Genomic DNA, 22773 nt, shown 5'->3' on the forward strand with positions numbered 1-22773 from the left:
ACAGAGTAGCAAGTACAACTGTAGTCCTTTGATTAGCTGATTAGGGTAACATATATGTGCTAAGATTTGAAATTCACTGTTCAATATTCACTACAGTTCACCCAGCCTCTAAAGAAAATATAAAAATATGTGATGTGAGGCCAAGTTATGAACCCCATTTTTCTCTCTTCCTGCTTAGTGTGTGCCCTACCTATTCTCCATATATCATCACAGTCAACTAGAAGCAGCCTTTGGAAAGTGATCTTTAATAAACATGCACATCATGTTAGTTTTCACTGTATACAGAGCCTAGTTCTTCTCTAGGCCAGTTGTAGAAGACATTTTTCTGAGGCAGTGCAACGGCATTTGTGTGGGCTGCCATTAAGCTAAGCATGGAGTTATTTTTGTAATTAAATACTTGTTTTTATTATAAACAGCCTTGACCATTATTTGTAGATCATCCATATAAAATGAATAGGAAGTCTCAAGACCAACATGCTATGTTGAATTTTTGTGTTATGTTTGTGAGACCATAACATGGTCTATCAAGAAAAAACATGTTAAAATGCTAAACATTTATTGTAGATTATCATTTTAACTTTGCTTGTTTTCACCGTGTGCTACTGCACCATTTCCTGACGCATTTATTGTTTTGTTTTAAACACAGTGTTAAAAATAACTTACTAGCAAATGAGGTGGTCATGTTCTTTAGTTTTGAAAGTATAGTCATGTGGAAAAATCTTATTTTACATTAGAAATGTATGACTTATCTGGCATTAATTTTCCTAAAGAAACCCATAACTCCATGATGCATTTTAGTATTAAACTTTCATTAATTTTTTTTCTTTTGGGGGCTATTGGGGGATTCTGTATTTTAAAAGGTTAGTGAGAATATGCTAGGGTTACTAGGTCTCCTTACCTTCCCAGTTGGAGGGTGGATCCGGCACTCGCCTTTTTATTTATCTTTGTGCACAAGAAGTGACATCATTGCGCAGGCCCAGGAGCACTCCCATGCTTTGCACTGGGCTAATTTGGGCCTCAGGTGGGTAGCTAGTTCTTCTGCCTTTTCCCTCCACCAGCTAGGTGAGTGGAGGTGGGGGGGGATGGAGTGTGGGAGCAAGGGATCCCCCCCCACACTGGGGATCTGGAAGTCCTAGAATATGTTGTATATTTAAATTGTGTAGCAAGCAAAATATGGCTAAGGGACCTTAAGTGAATAGGCAAAACAGTGCGGTGGATCCTGTTGGGGATATTTGTTAATGTAGAGTTGCACCGTCAGGAAAGCATGGAATCACATGTGGTAAAAAACACTCTCCAAGCTAATATATTGCAAATGAGAAAACTTAATTTTACTGAAGTTGATTCACATTCACCTCATTTTTGTAGTAGGAGAAGAACAATAGCAGCCTAATCTAAATAATGCTATTTCCTATTACAAATGGCCAGCTAATTCTGCTGCACATGAGTGTGGATTGGGTAGCCTGGGCTGGAAAGAGGAGGGTCTTTTTCAGTCCCTGCAGCGAGAGATCCAGTGCGAAGGAGGTGAGAGATGGAGTCCTCATGGAGAGCAGTTTTAAAGCCAGCAGGAGAACTGGAAAAGTTGGCAAGGAGGTTTGTGAAGTAGATGCAGACTCAAAGACATTCCAGAAGACCTTTTAGTTTGACAACACCGTGGATGATTGTATGTAGTCATTTAAAATGGTAGTCACAAAGACAGAGTAAGAAGAAATTTATTTATTTACACTCCACCTTTCTCCTCAATGGAGATCCAGATTGGCTCATATCATTCTCCTCATCTCTATTCTATCCTCACAACAACAACCCTGTGAAGTGGGTTAGGCTGAGAGGGTGTAATTGGCCCAATGTCATCCAGTGATCTGCTATGGCAGAGTGGGGATTCGAACTTGGGCTTCCCATATCCTAGTCCAACACTCCCTGTTGGGAGGTAAAGAAGAGGCAAGAACGGACTTCCGGTTTGGGATCCATGGAGGTCTAACGCAGCTCTAAGTGCAGAGCTGACCGGGCTGCCATTTCAGCGGCCGGAGGGGCACAAATAGCCCCCGGCCACCTGCTCTCAGGCGGAGAACAGGCAAAGAACGCTCAAAGACCTCAGGGTGCGTTGATCTCGGGCGAGGGGGGGTTCTGCGCTAAGGATTCTCTCTCGACCCTTGAGGTCCCACCCTTTGACAGGTCGGCATAGATCTCTGCGACAGACCCGGGGCCAGTGCGGCTGGCATAAGACCTTCGTGCCCAAGCTTCAACAGGGGGAAAACAAACGGAAAGAGAACTTAAGATTGAAGCAGTGATTACAACCCAGAAAGACGTTTGAAAAGGTAAAGATCACGATCTCCTGAATTGGGATGGATTGTTAAAAGTAACGAAGTTTTAAAAGGACTTTTTAAACTGCAACAGACTTACTATAAGGAGGGGGAAACCCGGCAAGAAATAGATTCCAAAAAGGACTAAGTAAAAAGAAGTAATTTCAGAAAAGAGACATTTGTTTATCATACCTGTGGTTGAGAATCGATAGCAGGCTGTGGGAAAACTTCTACCATCGCGAGAGCTGCAGCGGAGAGTCGGGAAACAGGAAGTACGTAATAGTGATAGAGTCACCAGAAGGAGACGGCCCCTACTGGAAGACAGGAAGAAGGGCATCGCCATTTTTGAACAGGGAAGGGCTTTGGCTTCAGCAAGGGCGGAAGTAGGACATCTTGGATTACAAAAGGGTACAGAGAAACCATAGAGAAAAGACGCCCGACATTTTTGATTTTTGAAGCGATTTTTGTTCATTTAAAGGACCGGGACTTTTAAATTAATTAAAAGGACTACCAATTTGGACGCCACGGAGCTAAGAAAACGTGCAGACTCGTGGGAGCGAGGTAAATCAAGCCCCACGATGTCGAAGAAAGAGTGGCAAGCAGCAGTAGAGAACTTGGACAAAACATTTTGTGAAATGCTAAAGGAGCTTAAAGAAACAAAATTGGAGTTGGTGAAAGATGTCAAAGATGTCAAAGAGACAGTTAAAAATGAGCTGGCAGAAGTAAAAAAGGGAATGGAGACGATACAAACCGACCTGCAGGCAGCGCAGCAAAAAGTTAACGATGTGGAGAAGGCGATGGACAACCTTACAGAGACGCAGCGAACGGACATGAGAGTAATGAGGGGAAGAATGGCAGTTGCGGAGAGTAAATATATGGAAAAGCAGCTGAGGTTTCGAGGTTTGTTGGAAGTAGAAGGAAAGACAGCACAAGAATAGGTGACTGAAGTGTTAGCTGAATACCTGGAAAAGGAGGAGGAGGAGGTTGTGGCTTTCCTAGATGTGGTGTACCGAATAAATTCCAGATTTGCGACCCAGAGAAAGGTACCAAGGGATGTGATAATGCAATTTACGACAAGGAATGTAAGGGAAATGATAGTGACTAAGCAATTTCAAGATCCATTGATAGTTGATGGCAAGACAATTATCATCATGAAGGAGTTACCCAGATCGGTGCTCTTGGACCGGAAAAAATACAAAGTGTTAGTCCAGACTTTGAAAGACATGAAAGTAAGATACAGATGGGAATTACCGGAAGGGATATCTTTTGAATTTGGAGGGGTAAGAAAGCGCATCAGATCTGAATTGGAAATGGAAAGGTTTATGATGGACAATGAAAAAGACTTACCAACAACAAGGCTTTGAATATGGAGTGCAAAGTTTTATCGTGGAATGTAAATGGACTTAACTCACCTAATAAGCGAAAAAGTATTTTCCACTGGCTATTAAAACAGAAATGTGATATAGTTTGCTTACAAGAGACTCATATTAGAAATCAGGATGTAAAATACCTTAAAGTAAGTAAATTGGGCATTGAATTTGTAGCGGCCTCAAAAAAGAAAAAAAGGGGAGTGGTACTATATATAAAAGAAGAGCTGCAACCAAAGGTGATAATTAGAGATGGGGAAGCCAGATTTATAGCAGTGGAATGCATTTGGAACTTAAAGAAAGTGTTGGTGATTGGAATATATGCGCCTAATGGAGCTAAAGAGTGCTTTTTTGAGGATTTAAAGAAGCAACTAGATGAACTTTCATATGATCAGATAATACTTGCTGGAGACTTCAATGGAGTTACGAATTTGGAACAAGACAAGAAATCAGCCACTACACAAAAGAAAAGAGGATTATTACCAAAGACTTTTTTTGGATTAATGCAACAGGAAGCGTTGGAAGATGTGTGGAGAACGCAGAATCCCACAATCAGACAGTATACCTTTTTCTCTGCAAGACACTCTACCTTATCGCGTATTGATATGATCTGGGCCTCAAAGGACTTAGTACTTTGGACTAAGGAAGTAGAAATAATGCCTATGGTAGGCTCAGATCATAACCCAATTATGTGGAAATTTGGAAAAAGAACTAAGAGAAAAGGATGGAGAATAAATGAGGATTTGTTACAAGAGGGAGAAAATATGGAAATGTTGAGAAGGGAGACTAAATTCTTCATACAGTACAACATGAATCAAGAAGTACCAACCAACAAGGTATGGGACACGTACAAGGCAGTAATCAGAGGTGTATTAATGGACTTAAATGGAAGACTCCGAAGGAAAAAAGAGGAGAAGAGACAGGAGATTATGGAAAAAATAAAAGCCAAAGAAATCCAGTTGAAGAAAAGACCAGGGAAAAAGAAAATATATCAGGACATTAAAATCCTTCAGGAGCAGTTGACGGCCATGAATAATAAAGAATTGGAATGGAATCTGAAAAGACTGAATCAAAAGTCGTTTGAAGGGGCGAACAAATCTGGGAAATTTTTGGCATGGCAATTGAAGAAAAGAAAGGAGAAAAAGATAATAAATAAAATATGTGATGACAATAAAGTACACCTGGAACAGGTCGCTATTAGCAGAGCCTTTTATAAATTTTACGCTAAATTGTATGATAAGAAAGAAGTGAATAAAGATGCGATAGCCGCATATCTGGAGAAAATGAAGCTGCCAGTAATGTCCGAGGAGTGGAGAGTTAAACTAAACAGTGAAGTAACAGAAGAAGAGATAAGGAAGGCAATACAGTCAACAAACTTGGGAAAAGCGCCAGGGCCTGATGGACTCACAGCTAAGTTTTACAAGGCAATGGCCAATGAACTGGTACCGTTTTTAAAAGAGGTGATCAATGGTGTTATGAGGGACCAAAGGATCCCAGATACCTGGAGTGAAGCAAATATATCATTGATCCCCAAAGAAGGACAGGACTTGACCAATGTTAAAAACTACAGACCTATCTCTTTACTTAATAATGACTACAAGATTTTTGCAAAGATCTTGGCGGAGAGAATAAAGGGGTGGCTAGCCGAAGTTATTGGAGAAGAACAAGCAGGCTTTTTACCAAATAGACAAATCAGAGACAACCTAAGGACAGTCATAAACGCTATAGAATACTATGATATGCGATGTGATAAGGAGGTTGGTTTCTTTTTTGTAGACGCTGAAAAAGCATTTGACAATTTGAACTGGGACTTTATGTTTGCCACCATGGAACAGCTACAAATGGGGGAAATGTTCATAAGAGCAGTGAGAGAAATTTATAGAGACCAGAGTGCAGCAATTGTGGTGAATGACGAGCTGACTAAAAAACTGATTATTGGAAAGGGTACAAGACAAGGTTGCCCGCTATCCCCATTGTTGTTTATTTTGGTTCTTGAAATTTTGATGATGCAGATTAGAGAAGATAATGCGATCCGTGGTATAAAGATAAAAGACTTTTCCTATAAGGTCAGAGCGTTTGCAGATGATATAATGTTAATTGTGGAAGATCCAATTGAAAACATGCCTAAGGTAATAGAAAAAATAAAAGAGTTTGGAGACTTGGCAGGTTTCTATGTAAACAAAAAGAAATCAAAGATTTTATGTAAGAATATGATTAAACAAAAGCAACAGTTATTAACGGAAATAACAGACTGTGAGGTAACAAGTAAGGTGAAGTACTTGGGAATTGAATTGACTGCAAAAAATATAGATCTATTTAAGAATAACTATGAGAAATTATGGACTCAAATAGAGCATGATTTGATCAAATGGAATAGGCTGAACTTGTCATGGTTGGGAAGAATTGCAGTAATCAAGATGAACGTGTTACCAAGAGTTATGTTTCTGTTACAGACGATACCAATCATTAGGGACTCCAAGCAATTTGATAAATGGCAGAGGAAAATATCAGAGTTTGTGTGGGCAGGCAGGAAGCCTCGAGTGAAAATGAAAGTGTTACAGGATGCAAAAGAAAGAGGGGGAATGCAACTGCCCAACTTGAGACTTTATTAGGATGCAATCTGTCTGGTATGGTTGAAGGATTGGATCACATTGAAAAATCGCAAACTGCTGGCCTTAGAGGGATACAAAAAATTATTTGGATGGCATGCATACCTATGGTATGATAAAGTAAAAGCAGATTCTATGTTCCTGCATCACTATATTCGGAGAAGCCTCTTCACAATTTGGAAGAAGTACAAAGAATACCTACAAGAAGGAATTCCCTCCTGGGTGGTTCCATATGAAGTAATAGATCCAAGAACGGTCGATAATGAACAACAGTGTTTAACGTATAAGGAGATAACTCAAATAGAATCCTTTAAAATAAGAATAAGAACGCAACAAGAGATGTCTCCAAACTACGACTGGTTTCAATATAGACAAGTTAGAGATCTTTATTACTCAGACTGTGCGAAGGGAGGGATAAGGATGGAAGACTCAGAATTAGAGAAAGTAATTTTACAAGAAGACCAAAAGGAAATTTCTAAGGTCTACAAAGTGTTGTTAAAATGGTATACTGAAGATGAGACAGTCAAAGTGCAAATGGTGAAGTGGGCTATAAACTTGAACAAAGAAATAACAATGGAGGCGTGGGAATACTTGTGGAAACATACATTGAAAATCACGACATGTACCAATATTAAAGAGAATATTTACAAAATGATTTACCGTTGGTATCTGACGCCAAAGAAGATTGCGCTAGGGAACTCGAATATGTCTAATAAATGCTGGAAATGTAAAAAACATGAGGGATCAATGTATCATATGTGGTGGACTTGCGAGGTAGCTAGGCAGTACTGGGGTGAAATAATAAGAGTAATGAGTGAGATTTTACAATTTCAAGTTAACAAGAACCCAGAACTCCTGCTACTGAACTTGGGAATGGAAGACATCCCAGCACAACATAGGACATTGATATTCTATATGACGGCAGCAGCCAGACTTTTGTATGCGCAGAAGTGGAAAGTACAAGAAGTGCCAACTACTGAGGACTGGATTTACAAATTGCTGTACATGGCGGAGATGGACAAAATGACAAGAAAACTGAGAGACCTTGATCCAGGGCAGTTTAACACGGACTGGGGAAAGCTGAAACAATATTTGGTGAAAAAATGGGAGGTGGGAGGAGAACTGTGGCAGTTTGAAAATTATTGAGGTACACAGGAGGAGAGAAGTGACTATACCGAGGGGGTGGAGAGTTAATGGAAAAATTCTAAGCAACTTTATATGATTTTTAAGTATTATATTAAGTAGCAATAGCGTTGATACTATGAGAATTAATGGGATAGAAATTAACTAATCTATATTTTTTGGAAAGATAACCGTATAACATAGAGTGAATATATACATACATACGTAAATTCAACAATAAGTGTGTATAATAAGTATGTGTATAGAAGTATTGGAATTGATGTATAAAGGGGGGCAAATTGTTTGTCCCATATTGAAGAGAATAGAAGGAGTAAGATAAAACACAGGTTATCAAAATGAATATTATTAGTAGTTTTAATGAAGAAGATAGATTAAGAGGATTTTATTTATATGACAATTTATATGACAATTTATATGTGAAAGGAAGTGGAAATAGTGCTTAGAAGAATCTGAAAGTATATTATAATAAACAAATAAAATAAATATGAAGGAGTAGAGCGAAAGTGGATAGGGGGTTGGAAAACTGTTGGAAGTCAATAAAAAGGGGGGGAAAGGGAGGGGGTTAGAATTAGAAAAAATTAAAGAATGTGATTATAATTGTTATTATATGTTTCTAATCCAATAAAAATTCTTTAAAAAAAAGAAGAAGAAGAGGCAAGAACAAACAAACCAGGATCATTCAAACAAATTTGAATTAGGTGTATCAGGTAAAGTAGGCAAAGGCTGTTGAACAAATCTTGGTTTAAGCAAACTACATTTGCCTTAGCCTGCATTCAACAGTTTATCTCAGCTTAGTTTTCCATCCCAGTACTTTATTTGTCCAAGTGCACAAGTTTCCACATTGTGGAAAGGATGTCTAAATAACCTATTTTAATTTTTTTTAACCAAATTGCTTTTAGCTTGCACTTAGTTGAATTGTCAGTCAGGTCATAAACTCAGTGCCCAACACATGCATTTTAATTGACCATCTTGTAATGGTGGAAATTTAGTTGAACACCCACGCAACTGTTGCTTGATAGGCAGATGGTTAAAATCTTTTATACTGAGTGGTGACAGCTTCCCTACTGAGAGGAGATGGGAACTCTTGTCTTTTCACTAAGATTTAATGTAAGCCACCAAATGCAAGTAAATTATTTTCATGAAGGGAAAAATAAAATAAAACCTGACTCTTCAGTGGCTGTCAGTTTACAGACACATCAGGGAAAATCATAATGCGGCCTTTATTCAATAGACACTGGTTTAGTTGTTTCTTGTGTTGTTTCCTGAATTTAACTATAATAATAACTGAATAGTCCAGTCTATCTGTGCAAATAAAAACAAACTTCTGAAAATGTGAACACTCAATACTATACTTACTCCTTGGATGAAGAGCAAACTGTAGATGATGACTTTAAAAAATTCTCCAGTCATTCATGGGGGGGAAAAAAACTTCAGAGAGATCTTGTTGATTGATATGCTAAACATATTTGCTAGGATATCTGTCTACCATGTTGGCAGAAGGGCAATGCCATGCCCTCATGCAATGCAGAGCTTTCATATTGGACACTTAGAGTTTCATAGGCCAGAACTATTTAAGTGTAAAATTTCAAAGACTTTAAACACTTTTACTGTGTATGTTTAATCTATTTACACTGTAATTAGTTATTTTTTGGGGGTTTTTTTAACTGAACAGAGATGAGAGGATTTCAAATTATTATTGGAGAGACTGTGGAAGGGGTGGGAGGGAAATCAATGAACTTTGATGGGTCAAGAAAAAAGAGGATATAAACCTTTATCTTAGTTGTTGAGGGTACATGATGATTTGTACCGAAATTTAATCCCGGCAGAGTCCAGAGTTATAGTCTTGTATAATTTATTCACAAGCAGCCCCAATGATATCATTAAGCCTGTTCATGGAGAAAGACTCTGTATTAGAGATGGGCGCGAACTGGAAAAAAAAGACTTTAAACACTTTTACTGTGTATGTTTAATCTATTTACACTGTAATTAGTTATTTTTTGGGGTTTTTTTTAACTGAACAGAGATGAGAGGATTTCAAATTATTATTGGAGAGACTGTGGAAGGGGTGGGAGGGAAATCAATGAACTTTGATGGGTCAAGAAAAAAGAGGATATAAACCTTTATCTTAGTTGTCGAGGGTACATGATGATTTGTACCGAAATTTAATCCCGGCAGAGTCCAGAGTTATAGTCTTGTATAATTTATTCACAAGCAGCCCCAATGATATCATTAAGCCTGTTCATGGAGAAAGACTCTGTATTAGAGATGGGCGCGAACTGGAAAAACAAACAAACTGCGGTTCGTGGTTCATCGCATTTCATGTACCACAAACTTTCACGAACCTGCCCTGGTTCGCGAACTGGTTCGTTTGAATCGTGAAAATGTTACATCCAGGTCAGAAAACCATCACTTCTGGGTAAGCAGAAGGTCTGCAGGAAGTCCATTCCCTGTTGCCTAGGAAACTGATTGATCAGCACCAAGCTGTCTGCAGTGACAAACCAAAAAAACTGAACCAAACGAACCAGCCTAAAGTTCGTGGCGGTTCATCAGAAATGGGCTCTGATGAACCGCTGGTTCACGAACCAGGAACCGGCCTGGTTCGTCACGAACTTTGGTTTGTATTTCGGTTCATGCCCATCTCTACTCTGTATCCTATTTTCTTCTTCTAGTCACCTTCGAAGCAGGTTTACCTTTACACATAAGTTGTGCCAGAAGACAATTTGGAAAGAAGAGAACCAATATCATTAGAAACAAAATGTTAAGGACTGTTTTGAGACATGTAGACTATTTTATATATACATGAATGCTTTATAGAAAATTCCATTTTGTAGGGAAATCTCCCATCCTAGTAAGCTGTATATAAGTAAAATTATATTTTTGTATAGTTTAAAAATAATAGATTATTTTACTTTACATTTCATTTAGTGGGGTTTATTCCCAGGTATCTGTATATACGGTTGCAACCTTCCCATAGTTATTTCCTTGTGATGAAACTGTGCCTTCAATTTTTGTTTTTATTCTACTGTCTCTGTCAATGTGTAGTTCCCTTTAGTTTTACATGTTTCATGTTTTCTGTCTTGCAAAGATTTCTGTTTTTAGCAAGTAACATTGGCAACACAATGCTGAGTACTTAATAATTTTATTTGATTAAACAAATAAGCATGTACTGCCTTTCACATTTCAGAGTATTGCCCAGGCTCAAAGAAATGCAAATACAGCAAGAAGGAGTGTAGAACTTTGCCCCTTTAGATTTTTAATGAAGGGCATTCACAGTTTTATGAAGTTGATCTTGTAGAAGAAGTACCTGTTTAAGCAATCAATGTCAAGCAAGCTTGCACAAATTGATTCTTTCCTGATATCAACTTCTTTTTAAGACTCTCTGACATAGCAATTGTAGACAAAAAAATGAGGTTTTCTTGATAGGGCTCTCTGAATTTTTCCCTGGCAGTTCTTGTAAGTTCTTCATGATGCAGATACAGTGTCCCAGTAGCTAAATAATATTGCAATCCTAATCAGAGTTATTCCAGTCTAAGCCCGTTGACTTCAATGGGCTTAGACTGGCGTAACTCTGTTTAGGATTGCACTGTTTGTACATCATTATTACAGCATCACTTGTATCAGTCATGCTATTCTGGTATTAGAAGTTAAAGAATACCAAGAAGGGATGAAGGCTTAACAATATGCTGTTGATGTTCATGGTTTGTTTTATTTATTTTTATTTTTTTTGTTTTTTGTTTTATTAGCATCAGGGAAGTCTGCAAGCCAGTGTACACTATCCCAGGGATAGGAGGAATTGTGTAATGTTTTGGGTATTTCTATTAATGCTTAATAAAGTACATATTGACGAATCCTTCTGTATCATCAGACTTTTATTAGTAGTAGTAGTAGTATTTACTTCATTTATGCTCTGCCTGTCTCCCCAATGGGCACCCAAGGCAACTTACATCATTCTCTTCTTATCCATATTATCTTCACAACAGCCATGTGAAGTAGGTTAGGCTGAGAGAGTGTGACAGGCCCAGGATCACCCAGAGAACTTCCATGGCAGAGTGGGGAATCGAACCTTGGCCTCTCAGATCTTAGTCCAACACTACACCACAATGGCTGTCCAGTGGCTTTTTCCTTTGGTTTTACACAATGAAGAACACAAAATATGACTGACTGCTCATGTGGGTGGTGAATTTTCCTCTAACAAATACTAAAACCCCAGCAGCATGCAACAAGTGGCTAAGGATCTCTAATTATATGTTTAATTTAAAATATATATAGCAGTCAAGGTGAAAATGGATCATCCCTCTCTTCCCAAAAAACTTCTGGAAGTTCTTCTTTTATAGCAGACAAATTATTAATCAAATAAATAATGCCCTAGGATTTTAAGCAATTATCAAATAACTATTGTTAATCTGTCCTAATGGGATTTGTCCTTAGCCTGTTCTGATGATTGTATTTTAATTTGTGTATTAGACAGGGTTTTTTTAAAAAAAATTATGTAATGCTTGAAAGCAAAAGCTTGAATAAATGTTATGATGGGAGTTTTTTTTAAGTATAAAAGGTTAAAATTTTGAGCGATAAGCAAATGTGTAGAAGAGTAAGCAAATGTTTCTTGAGATTGTCTGGGACCAAATTCTTGCATATCCACCCACTCCTTTCCTCGGCGCTCACTAAATTTGCAACAACAAAATTGACAGGAAGTGTAGCTTGATAACAAAAAGTCAGACAATTACGAAGTATTTTATTCAGTGAACATGTGGTGAAGAACAATGGAAAATAATCCTGCAGAATATGTTTTAATTTTAGCCATTTGATCACTTGAAAAGCTTCATCAAGGCAGTCATCCCAGCTGGCTAAAAAAGAGACAAGACTGCAGAGAAAGACAGATGCTGTTTCTGAGCCGAGGTTTCCTAAATAAAACAACACAATGCAAAATCCAAACAAAAAAAATTACTCTAACACAGTTCCAAACTTCACACAACAACATCTAAACAAGAGCCCACTTACTCTGCCATTTTTTGTTCTCTCTTTCTAGTTTTGAGATATAAAATGTAAGTGCATGTTAATTTTGTTTTGCATTTTAATAAATGGTACAATGGGTAGTGGCAAATTAATTCATACAATTTAGCACCCTTTGTCAGTTCTCAGTGTCAGGAAACAATTTTTAAGTAAGAGCACTGATGCAGAGCTTAGCCAGCAAAGCCTAACAGAAGTAGACAGATGCTTATTTATATTTTATTAGTAACCATCTTGATTAATCTCTTAACTTTTTGAAAACTTTATCAACTTAATTTTAATCTTCGTAGCTCATTTTCTTTTAGATTAATTCCTTTTATCGTTTTATTTGGAAATATGTGGCATCTCTAGGACTCCTCAAAACCTTGAAATCTTTAATTTTTTATGTACCTTTCAATGTATGAAGGCTCTTCTTTCATACTTGATAAAAAAGTCTTTACACAATGAATGTTTATGAGAAGGTGGCAGGAATGTTTGTTGCTTAGCACACCTGTCAAGCTACTGCATGTTGATCAAGTACAGTGGCTTAAATCAGAAACTAATGAGAGCTTCCCAATTCTGTTTTAAAGTCATTTCTTCTGTCATAGCCACAACTGATCTTTGGAAATATTAAGTCTCTAAGAATTCTATATTTCTAATTCTAGAATCTCATCTGCTGGTTCTGCCATCAGCCAAGTGGAGTCATTAGATATAACCTTCTGGTTGCATTCTGTCAAATTTTATCCCAGGCCATTGGATTTCTAAACAAAATAAAATTCTAATGACACCTTAAAAACTAACAACATGGAGTATGAATTTCAAATCTGTCCTTTCCTGCTGCAGTCCAAAATGCTGCTTCTGGGCAACCCCCAGAAATAGCAGGAGAAGGGAGTTGAGGTGCTTTAAGAGAGAGGCAAGTGACAGAAATCTCATCTCTCTTGTGTGAATGCAGTAAGATTCATCCCCGTCTTTTCCCCTTTGATCTTCTAGTGAATTGCTTGCAAAGAATTACCAACTTTTCCCAATATCACTTACATTCACTTCAATTTTATCCCCAAAGGTGCAAGTTAGAATAAAACTTATTCTTGAACTGATATATTTCCTCTCAGAATTGAAACTAATGGTATGTTTATATGAGGGGAGCAGAAGCTTTTGAATCCAGTATTTTAATGTAATATATGAAGTGAAAAGCAGACAGGTCTTGCCTGTAGTATTCAGGCTTTTGCAGTCTCTAGATTTAAATTGTTTGTTTAAAATCTTAGCCCGTGGTCTTTTTTCTGTCAAATATCAGTGATTTGACTGATGTAGAGGGCAATGTGAAGATGTGTCCAGTGAACCTCTTGAAAGAACAAAGGCTCTGGATCTTGCCATGCCAAATATTGAAATATGAAGCAATGTTACAGCTTGCTGTTAAAGAAACAGTTGCTTTTAATAGACAAGAAACAAAAGTGAAATATCATGGTATATGGTTTGAATGTGTGGATCTATTTGGATATTAACATGTGTGTATTAGGTTGAATAGAATGTGGGATTAGCTGGTTGCTTCAGGGCTGATTGGGAATTTTTGTGACTATTTCTAATTCTCTATGAAATAGTCCATTTTCACCTGTTTCATACTGTATTAGGGAGTAGACTGGTAAGGTCCTAACTGAAGGGGGCTGGTATGAAACTGACAGAAACACTGACCGAGTTCAGAGCCATAGTGGAATGGCCCAGAGTTTGGTAGGCTACTTGCTGGTGGCAACTGGCACCCAATTTAAAATTGTGTATTAAAAAAGGTTTAAAAATGGGTCTGATCACTTTTTTAAAAGTTTAAAAATGAATTGTTTTTTTTTAATGAGATGGGCAGGAAAACTTGACTAACACCTTGAGGCATCAATTGAAGAAGGGAATTCTGAGCCAGCCACTTATGGACTGCATGGCTGGGGGGCATGGGGAGGGCTCTCCCTTGGTGCTGAGCAGCATTCCACTTAACCCTAGCTGCTGTAGGCATGGGGACATGTTGTGGGGCAGTCAGCACCTCTTTGGACAGCTCCATGCAGAAAAGAAATAAGGTGCCAAAAATATTCTTGTGCCTCTCTCATTTGATGGTGATGATAATGATAATATGGCACTTCCTCTCTTTCAAAACTAAAATGAAAAGTCAAAAAAAAGTTTTCACTGATCAGTCGTTGCTAAAATAGTTTACATGCTCACGTATACATGTGCAAGAATTGTACCATGAAAGCACTTGGGAAACCACCCCAAGCCACAATCCTGTCTATTCAGTTAAGAGAACCTGAGATTCTTAACAGAAGTTGTCAGTTAGGGGAAGATCGGTCATTTAACTTACAGGGAAATTTCCCAGTGAGCTACTGCCCTGGAGGGCCACTAGTGGCCAACAACAAGCAGGGATATGCCCCAGCAACTCTGCCCAAGCCTCAGGGGCCACTTGGCCTGGACCCCTCATCAGCAATGGCAGTTAATGTGAGCTCATCAACTGACTCCTCATGCTTTGCTTTCTGGAGGTTTACAGGCAGGCAATGATCCTCCAGGGGATGATGCAGTGGGTGAGTGAATGCCTATTGTCGGCCCCATTGAGCTGAGTGACCCTATAGTGCTTTGTAGCACAGCAGGTGCTGCTCAGCTTGGCTTGCTCCGTTTTCACTTCTCCATACGCTGCAGTCTCCCCCCCCCACTATATTTACAATAAGAAAAATGTTTACAGGTTACAAATTCAGAACATAGTTTAACTGGTAAAATAGTATGTGATCAAGATTTAATAGATGCCAGATCTAATCTCTATAGTTGAATCCTAGAATCTGTTAAGAAATATTCCTCTGAACATTTGTTGAATGTTTTTTAAAGCCTGTACTCATACATTTAGGATTAAGAAGCAGGGACACACAGCTCTGACTGTCCCCCTTACTCTCCCAGTGCTTGCTACTTTCCCCCTCTTCACTGCTTTTTTGCTTTGTCTATAGCCTTTAGTAGACTGCTTGTTCTTCACAATTTCTAGGCACTGGTTCTGGATAAAGAGATGCCCCCGGATACTTAAGAGAGATGTAGAACTGGGGTTTCTCAGTATATGAAGGATCTCATAGTATCTCACCACTTTATTTTGCCTGCTTCTGTTCTTTAGGATCATATTTTCTCCATTGGCAAAGAAAAGGGTGGTTGTCATTTTTGCTTTTGATTTGCGGTTCCAAGATATGCCTTTAATTAATATTAATACTAAAGAAGGATCACTTCAGGGATGAATTATTTCTGTAGGAGAGTCAACTTCACTGGGGCTTTTTGGTCGAAGTCCTATCCTGGTCTGTCAGAATTTGCTTCTGCTTTTAAATTTTGGTTTGTCTAAGCTCTAGATAACTTTTATTAGGCATTTTTCAGGGATTGCTGAAACTGTTGGTCATACTTGATCCATTAGCTGATGTTCTGTGGTATTTACTGAAGTGTGTAATAAACTGAAAAAAGCTGGCCTGTAAGCAGGGCATAGTGCAGTTTGGAGACTTTAGTTGATCACTTCTCCCACATAAGAAAAGCTATAAACCCTTTCAGCCAGTATTTGCTCATACAATTTAAATATACTTCAGGGAAATCTCTGTGTTTCCACTACAGCTAGTCAGCTAGCAACCAGCTGAACATGTGAATCAGGGCAAGGAAGAAAAGAAATTATGCTAAAACCACATACTTGTGTAAGACAGGTTCTCTACTACTGAGGTGCAGTTTTTTTTTCCTAATGTCGTCATTCTAACTATTACATGTTTGGGGTGGTACTGTTTCTGAATACTGCTAATACATTCTAATACATTAAAGAAACAGATAATTGAAAACAGTATGTGCAGTGCATGTATTTTCCAGTAACCTGTTTACTCTCTTTAAAGTTTTAATTATTATAATGAAAATTAAGCATCCGTCTTTGTGGATTTTGCAGATTTCTTCTGCATATTTATTACTGATTTTTAATGGAATGTTACTTCTTCAAAGTTGAAACAGAAGCTGAGAGTATCACTTAATAGAATATATCAAGAAAACAACTTATTTTCCAGTCTTTTTTTTTCTTTGTTGGATCTTGGGATCTATCATTTTTCTCTTTGATGATTTGTTTGTACATGGATTCTTTAAACTTCTCTATTTCCACTTCCTATTTCAATTTTTTAAAAGATAATGTAGGGTTATTTAACAGTATTCATATTTTGGATACTTTGCTTAATGCAACATTGCATATATTGTATTTTTTATAGAGCCAGACTCATTAATTTACTATGTCAATCAATTTACTTGTGGTTGTTTCAGGAATTTGTAATGGATTTTTTTCCATTTTACTTTCATTCACAGAAAATGAAAGAGAGTAGCTTTTGCCGAGCATACTAAAACATTGAGAATAATGCTACTCTTGCATTATTATTCCAGTATAGGAACCAATCTTGTGTGTTTGTGTCTTAACCTTCCATGGTCCATTTCTCAGCTGACAAAGCAACTTCTGACACAAATCAGCCAATGAGGCTCTCCAGCATGACATATCCTATAATTCAAAATTTCCAAGTTTACAGGAGTCAACAATTCATTTGCTGTAAAATATACAGGCAAGAGGCCTTTATATAAATGTTGGCTGGTATATTATGTCCATGTATCTTTGTATTTTTAACAAGAGGGTAGTTAGCAGTGTCATTCTAAACACAGTCACACACTACTAAGCCCATTGAAATCAATAGACTTAGAAATCTGGTTAGCAGATGATATGGGTGAAAAAGTGGCTTAGAAATGTTTTAAATAAATAATGATCTCATCAATATTTCAATAAATAGGTCTACACTTTGTCCATGTACTGAAGCGTGGCTATAAGTTCATAGCTGGCATTGAGGAAAAGTATTGAGGATGAGTCCATCAATCACCCTCCCACCAAGCATTAAACATTCCTGTGCATAAAGAAACAAATAGCTCTGGCTGGAGTGAGAGAAAAGGTTTCTCATCTAACACTTCTGCTAGATTGTCATGGCTAAAGAACAGAGACTGGGAAAGCCGGAAGGCTAGATTGTGTCCCTTCCTCTTGAGTCAAAAAGATCAGGACTGACCTGAGGAGGATGGACTCCCAAGGTGAGTTTATAAAATCTCTGGGCAAGATCAAGAAGCACTCTTGCTCTTATCTCTTGTGTCTCTTGACTACTTCAACTGTATCCAAGTCATGAAGGACTGAATCTTTACATTAGGACTTTATCTTGACCACATGTTGAGAGGAAATGGGGTGAAATCTCAAACAGGTAATGGATGATTTTAAATGCTGCAACTTCAAGAGAGACTAGCCAATCCTAATTTAATAGAATTTAAGATAAGTATAGAGTTAGTGTTTAGATCACTTGTTCTCAAGCTTTTTGTTATGGTGACCCAAAGTCCAAAATTATTTGATATGATGTCCAGGGCTGGCTCAGGGTTTTTTGGCACTCTAGGTTTGCTATGACCTTGGCACTCATCTAGACAAAAAAATATTTTCTACAGTAGCCATCCAGATGTTTTTGAGAAACTAACAAACATTGCACAAAGTACACAGCTGCGTCTGAGCAAGTGGCATTCTAAAATTTGTATATGGATGTTTCATTTTCTCTACAAAGCAGAAATATTAATGCAGGTGTCAATCACATTTAAAATGATCTGTTTTCAATCTTAGTACAGTGCAAGGGGCTTAATGTGGTAGAAGCTGTGAAGAGTTGCCAGGTCTCCCAATATACAAATGGGGGAAGGAAGTGCGGGGACTGGGGGCACAGAAGGTACTTATCTGTCCACGTGCATTCCCAGCCAGTTGGTATTACCTGGAAGCGATGGGTCACACCAGGTTAAATTTAGTAAAAATCATAATTGGTTTGGGATGCAGTCACGGTTCTTTAACTACTGGGGAAAAACCACCATACATAGGAAGGTAGATGCTACGCTACAGCACATTAAAACTTCTTAATAGTGAACATTTTACCTCCTCTAATCTTCTCCAGAGTGGTTGAAACCTTCATCTGTGCTGCACTATGATAAGAGGAAGGAGATAACCCACACACTGCTGATTGTCCATGGAAATTAAGAGGTTTCCGTTATAGCAACCAAGTCTATCCATACCACATGTCACTCTTGGGGGAGGAGGCATTAAGAATGTCTTTTTTTTCTTCTGAGTGGAGGGTTCCCAAGGCTCCCCTGAGCTCAAGTACCTGAGAGTGAGTCTTCTTTCTTTTCTCCTCCTCTGCCAGCCAGACCAGAGCAAGAGTTTAAGGAGGCATGCAGACAAGGGGTTGAGTAGATGCATAAAGACAGCAGATAGCATAGAGTTTGGTGATGAGGTGCTGGGTGTGGTACTTCTCCCATTGCGGGTAGAGAGCAGTGATGTGCTGGGCAAGAGGTTGGGCTGCTGAAGAATCTGCACCAACATGGACCTTGTGCATGCACACATGCCTCTTTTTATCCTTCTAGGAGATAACCTTCTAGATTTGTTGGAGGTAGCTGTTGCTACCCAGAGATAAGTTGGTAAGCTGGGCGAGGGGGAGGTAAGAGAAAGGGGTGGGATGGCGATAGGGCTTTTCTGAGCTCCCAGACAAATGAGAAAAGGGCTTCTGAGATTGCTTCCTCACAGGTGGTAGTGTAGGTTACTGGATCACTTAGAAATATCCCTCTTTGGATTACTTAAAGCATCACTGAAGCTTCAGGTACATAATATTCCTGCAGAATCTTGACAGAAGCAGAATCTTGATAGAACAGAAGAAGTACTTGATGCTGGGGACTCTTCCATGCTCCCCCCTAACATGTCTGCAGCTGGGAGGCAGAGCCAAAGTGTTATCTTTGGCTGTAGTAATTTTCTCTGGTTCTGACTTGTGAATAATACTAAAGCAACATGTTAGCTGCCTCTCCTCATGGTCTGGATTAATCTGAACCTTTGTGATGATACCTTTACCTTACATCTCATTAGTCTCCATTGTCTGGACTCCTGCTAGCTATCCTAGTTTTGTGCTCCCAAGTGATGGTCAGATCCTGCTGGTCTCTAGGAACCATTACTATCATACCCTTTTTTCCTTCTCAGTGTTATTTCAAGAAAAAGCCATGATATTTCTCAGCACTATTTCTATGCTTCAAGGTATGTCCATAATTTAATTCAAAGCTACAGAACCCATCCGCAAAGAGAGACAAGGAGACAAATGCAAGAACAAAAGTTGCTAAGGGGCTTGTGTAAAACTTGGTTATTTTAGGCCTTTGGATTTTAGATTGGGATAACCTGTGGATGGAGTCCACAGTAATTAACAGTGCAATCCTATGGAGAGTTACTCCATTGACTTCAATCAGCTTAGACCGGAGTAACTCACCATAGGATTGCTCTGTTAAAGACTAACAGATTCCTTCCAGAATTTGTCTTTGAACATTTATTATTGTGGAATATGGTTTGGAGGTTTGATTTTTTTCCCTAACGTCATATCTCTAATTCTAAATTGTCACTTTTTTTGTTCTGATACATTTCTCCCACTTTTTAAAAATTGAATTTTATTGGAAAATGTTTTATAGACAAGCAAAAAACAATCACATAGCTATCATAAATGAGATTGCATGAAAAGTTGTAACATAAACGCTACAGAGAAGGAATTAACAATGTGCACTAAAATTGTTATTTTTTTATTCTGGTATTAGGAATCTGATAAATATTGGCATTCCTCATATTTGGGTACAAAAATACACCAGACTACACCAAAATTGCAGCAGAATGAGGGCTGGCTGTTGTCTCAAGAACCCCAAGTTTCAAAAAGATTGGATCAAGATATCCAGTTCTATGGACCCCTGAACAAGACCATCTACAAGAGAATTGTTATGATTGGACAGAGCTCTCTCTCCCAAACTTGCTGCCTGAGAGTCTCTCTACACGAGATGCCTTGGTGTGTGTTTGTCAGGTGTAGGGAGACGCAATGTTAGCCGGGAAGTGTAGTTTAAAAATTCAGACTCAGCAGAAATCGCTCCTCAGAGGGTTTGTTAATTTCATCTTGGCCTCCTGGAAGGCTCTGGCAATTTCACCTCTTTAGTCTAAAACTGTGTGGGATCACAACCAGAAGGCAGCAAGGAATGGAAACGGGCTGGAGCTGCCTTCCAGAGCCAGGCTTGGACCTGGAGAGGTTATAATGGGCTGAAGTTTCCTGACATTTCACAGCCCTTTCACCCAGTTCCAGTGTATACCAAAGCCTTTGCCCTGCCACTGGCTCTATCTTTTAAAACTACCCTTCCCTGCTAACATTTCATCCCCTGACACATGTTCTTCATGTGTCAGATGTCTTACGTAGAGAGACTCTGAGAGTCACCTCCCCTGTCTCTCCCAGATTTGATTGGGATTCCTGAATATATTTTTGGATCAGATACACTGAATTGCACACCTAGTAGAAATCATCTACTAGGTGTTCCTAGTAGAAATCATCTTCATTTAGAAGATGCCAAACAAGAGTGCAAAGCTCCTTTTCTCAGAATCCTTTGACTCTCAAAAGCTTATATCCTGAAAATCTTGTTGATCTTTAAAATGTTGTTGGAGTCAAATTCTGTGAACGCTCATTGTCTTACTTCCAAGATTCTATAATCCTGCAACTGCATGAAACCAAGTGCTCCAAACTGAGAACCAACGTACAAATATGGCTAGGATTTTAGGCTTAGATGTGTAAAATGAGGTTCAAATCCTCAGGTGGTCCTATGGAAGTCACAGTGTCTAACCACCTAACTACCTTGCTGTGTGATTGCAAGACTAAAAAGCCACTCCAAGATCATTGCAAAAAGGGCAGGTGATACAAATCTAACACAGAAATGATTATTGGAAGGGTATATCTCATTTTAAGTTGCGTGTGCTTTTTATCTGGCAGATTCTTAAGAATTTCTATTTTGAATTCTGACTGGTTTTATCATTAACAAAACTGGAACACGTAGAGTGCCCCCTGTGAGACCTTACATAATATATAAAATAAATTGTTCATTATTAATCTGCAATGTACTTTGCATTTTGCAAGTATTTTTGTGTCTGGCTATTATTCACTCTGAAAGGTATAAGCTTTCAGAAGTTTAATGGAACTTATAATTGTAGCAAAATTGAAAGTCATTTTACTACCATCACTGTAAATAATAAAGGACCATATACTTCACTACTATTGCTATAAGTACAATCTGACTTGGTAGTTCCTATGTTGTTTAATACGTCAGTCATAAAATTGCTTATGTTCTGTTTCTGCATTTCTTCATCTCTGTATTGGATTTCTGCTGGTTTTTAAATCTTTGCAAATTTGCATGTATGTACCCATTACATGTTTATTTAAATATCTTTGATATTGACAGTACAGACTCACACTGTGTAATCAGTCTTCAGCTAGAAAGGTGGACTAAAAAAAAGTTTAAAAAAAATAAAATATCACATACAGACTTTTTGCTTCTAAATAAATATTAAGTAATTTAAAAAGTTTGGGGAAAGTATGAATGTAAGGTGTAATAAGGAAATATGAATTGAAATTTGTAAGCAAACAAACTAGAACAGTTACAGTCAGACAACATCTGAAGAAAATCAGAATTGGGCTGCTAATCATATGCTCTGGCATATGAGTATAAGCCCATAGAAAACTGATATCCTTCCCTGCATTGCAGACAGGTGGAAGAAAGGAAAGTTCTTCCTTCTGCCTGGTTTCCCCTTTTCCCCCCTTCTACCCAGTCTTTCAAGGGAATATCTGGCCATGCTACTTCCTTTTGTTCCTAATAGTCTGTTAATGGATGAAGAGACAGACTCTCTCTTGTCTACTAGCAGGGATAGGCGGTTTAGTGTTGAAAGGGCTTGGTTTGGTGTAGGCTCAGAGGGAAGAGTATGTGGTGGGTAAGTAAGAGTAAGTAAATGAGTAGAATATGTTAGGCTCAAACAAAATGCTTTCTCCAAAGCTCACATATTGCTCAACTGACGGTCATCCCCTAGTCCAAGTGTGTATGCGCTTCTGTTGCCAAGATGAGTAGCTTTTGTCCATATTTCCTATTCTCTCCTCATCTTCATGCCAGGACTAACTGCTGCCTGCATGTCGCATCAGGATATCTGCACAGTTCTAAGACAGGACAGAAGGCTTGTAGAGGAGGACCACACCAATCTCATCACAGTATCTCCAGTACAATAGAATGTATCTGGGATAAGCCTCGCAATTATTAATGGGTGCCTTTAGCCACAAAAAGAGACGTGTGATCTGTTATATATTATCTACTTGGATTTCCAACAATTTTCAACAAAGTCTGCCACTACAGGCTCCTGAGTAAACTTATCACATGTTGGGTCCACTCATGGATCAGAAACCAATTAAACAATAGGAAACAGTAGGAGTTAAATAGGTTATACCAGAGGAAGGAAGAGAGCAGAGGAGTTCCACAAGG

The 22773-nt window shown here is 38.4% G+C and overlaps 1 protein-coding gene across 1 annotated transcript in view; it reads left to right on the forward strand.

The window, feature by feature from the left end:
- The window catches only part of RFTN1 (raftlin, lipid raft linker 1), a 202791-nt gene that overhangs the window by 28586 nt on the left and 151432 nt on the right, over nucleotides 1-22773 (forward strand). The gene's annotated exons all lie outside the window — the stretch shown is intronic.

This window comes from Eublepharis macularius, chromosome 11 (genome assembly GCF_028583425.1).
Source record: "Eublepharis macularius isolate TG4126 chromosome 11, MPM_Emac_v1.0, whole genome shotgun sequence".
Taxonomy (NCBI): domain Eukaryota; kingdom Metazoa; phylum Chordata; class Lepidosauria; order Squamata; family Eublepharidae; genus Eublepharis; species Eublepharis macularius.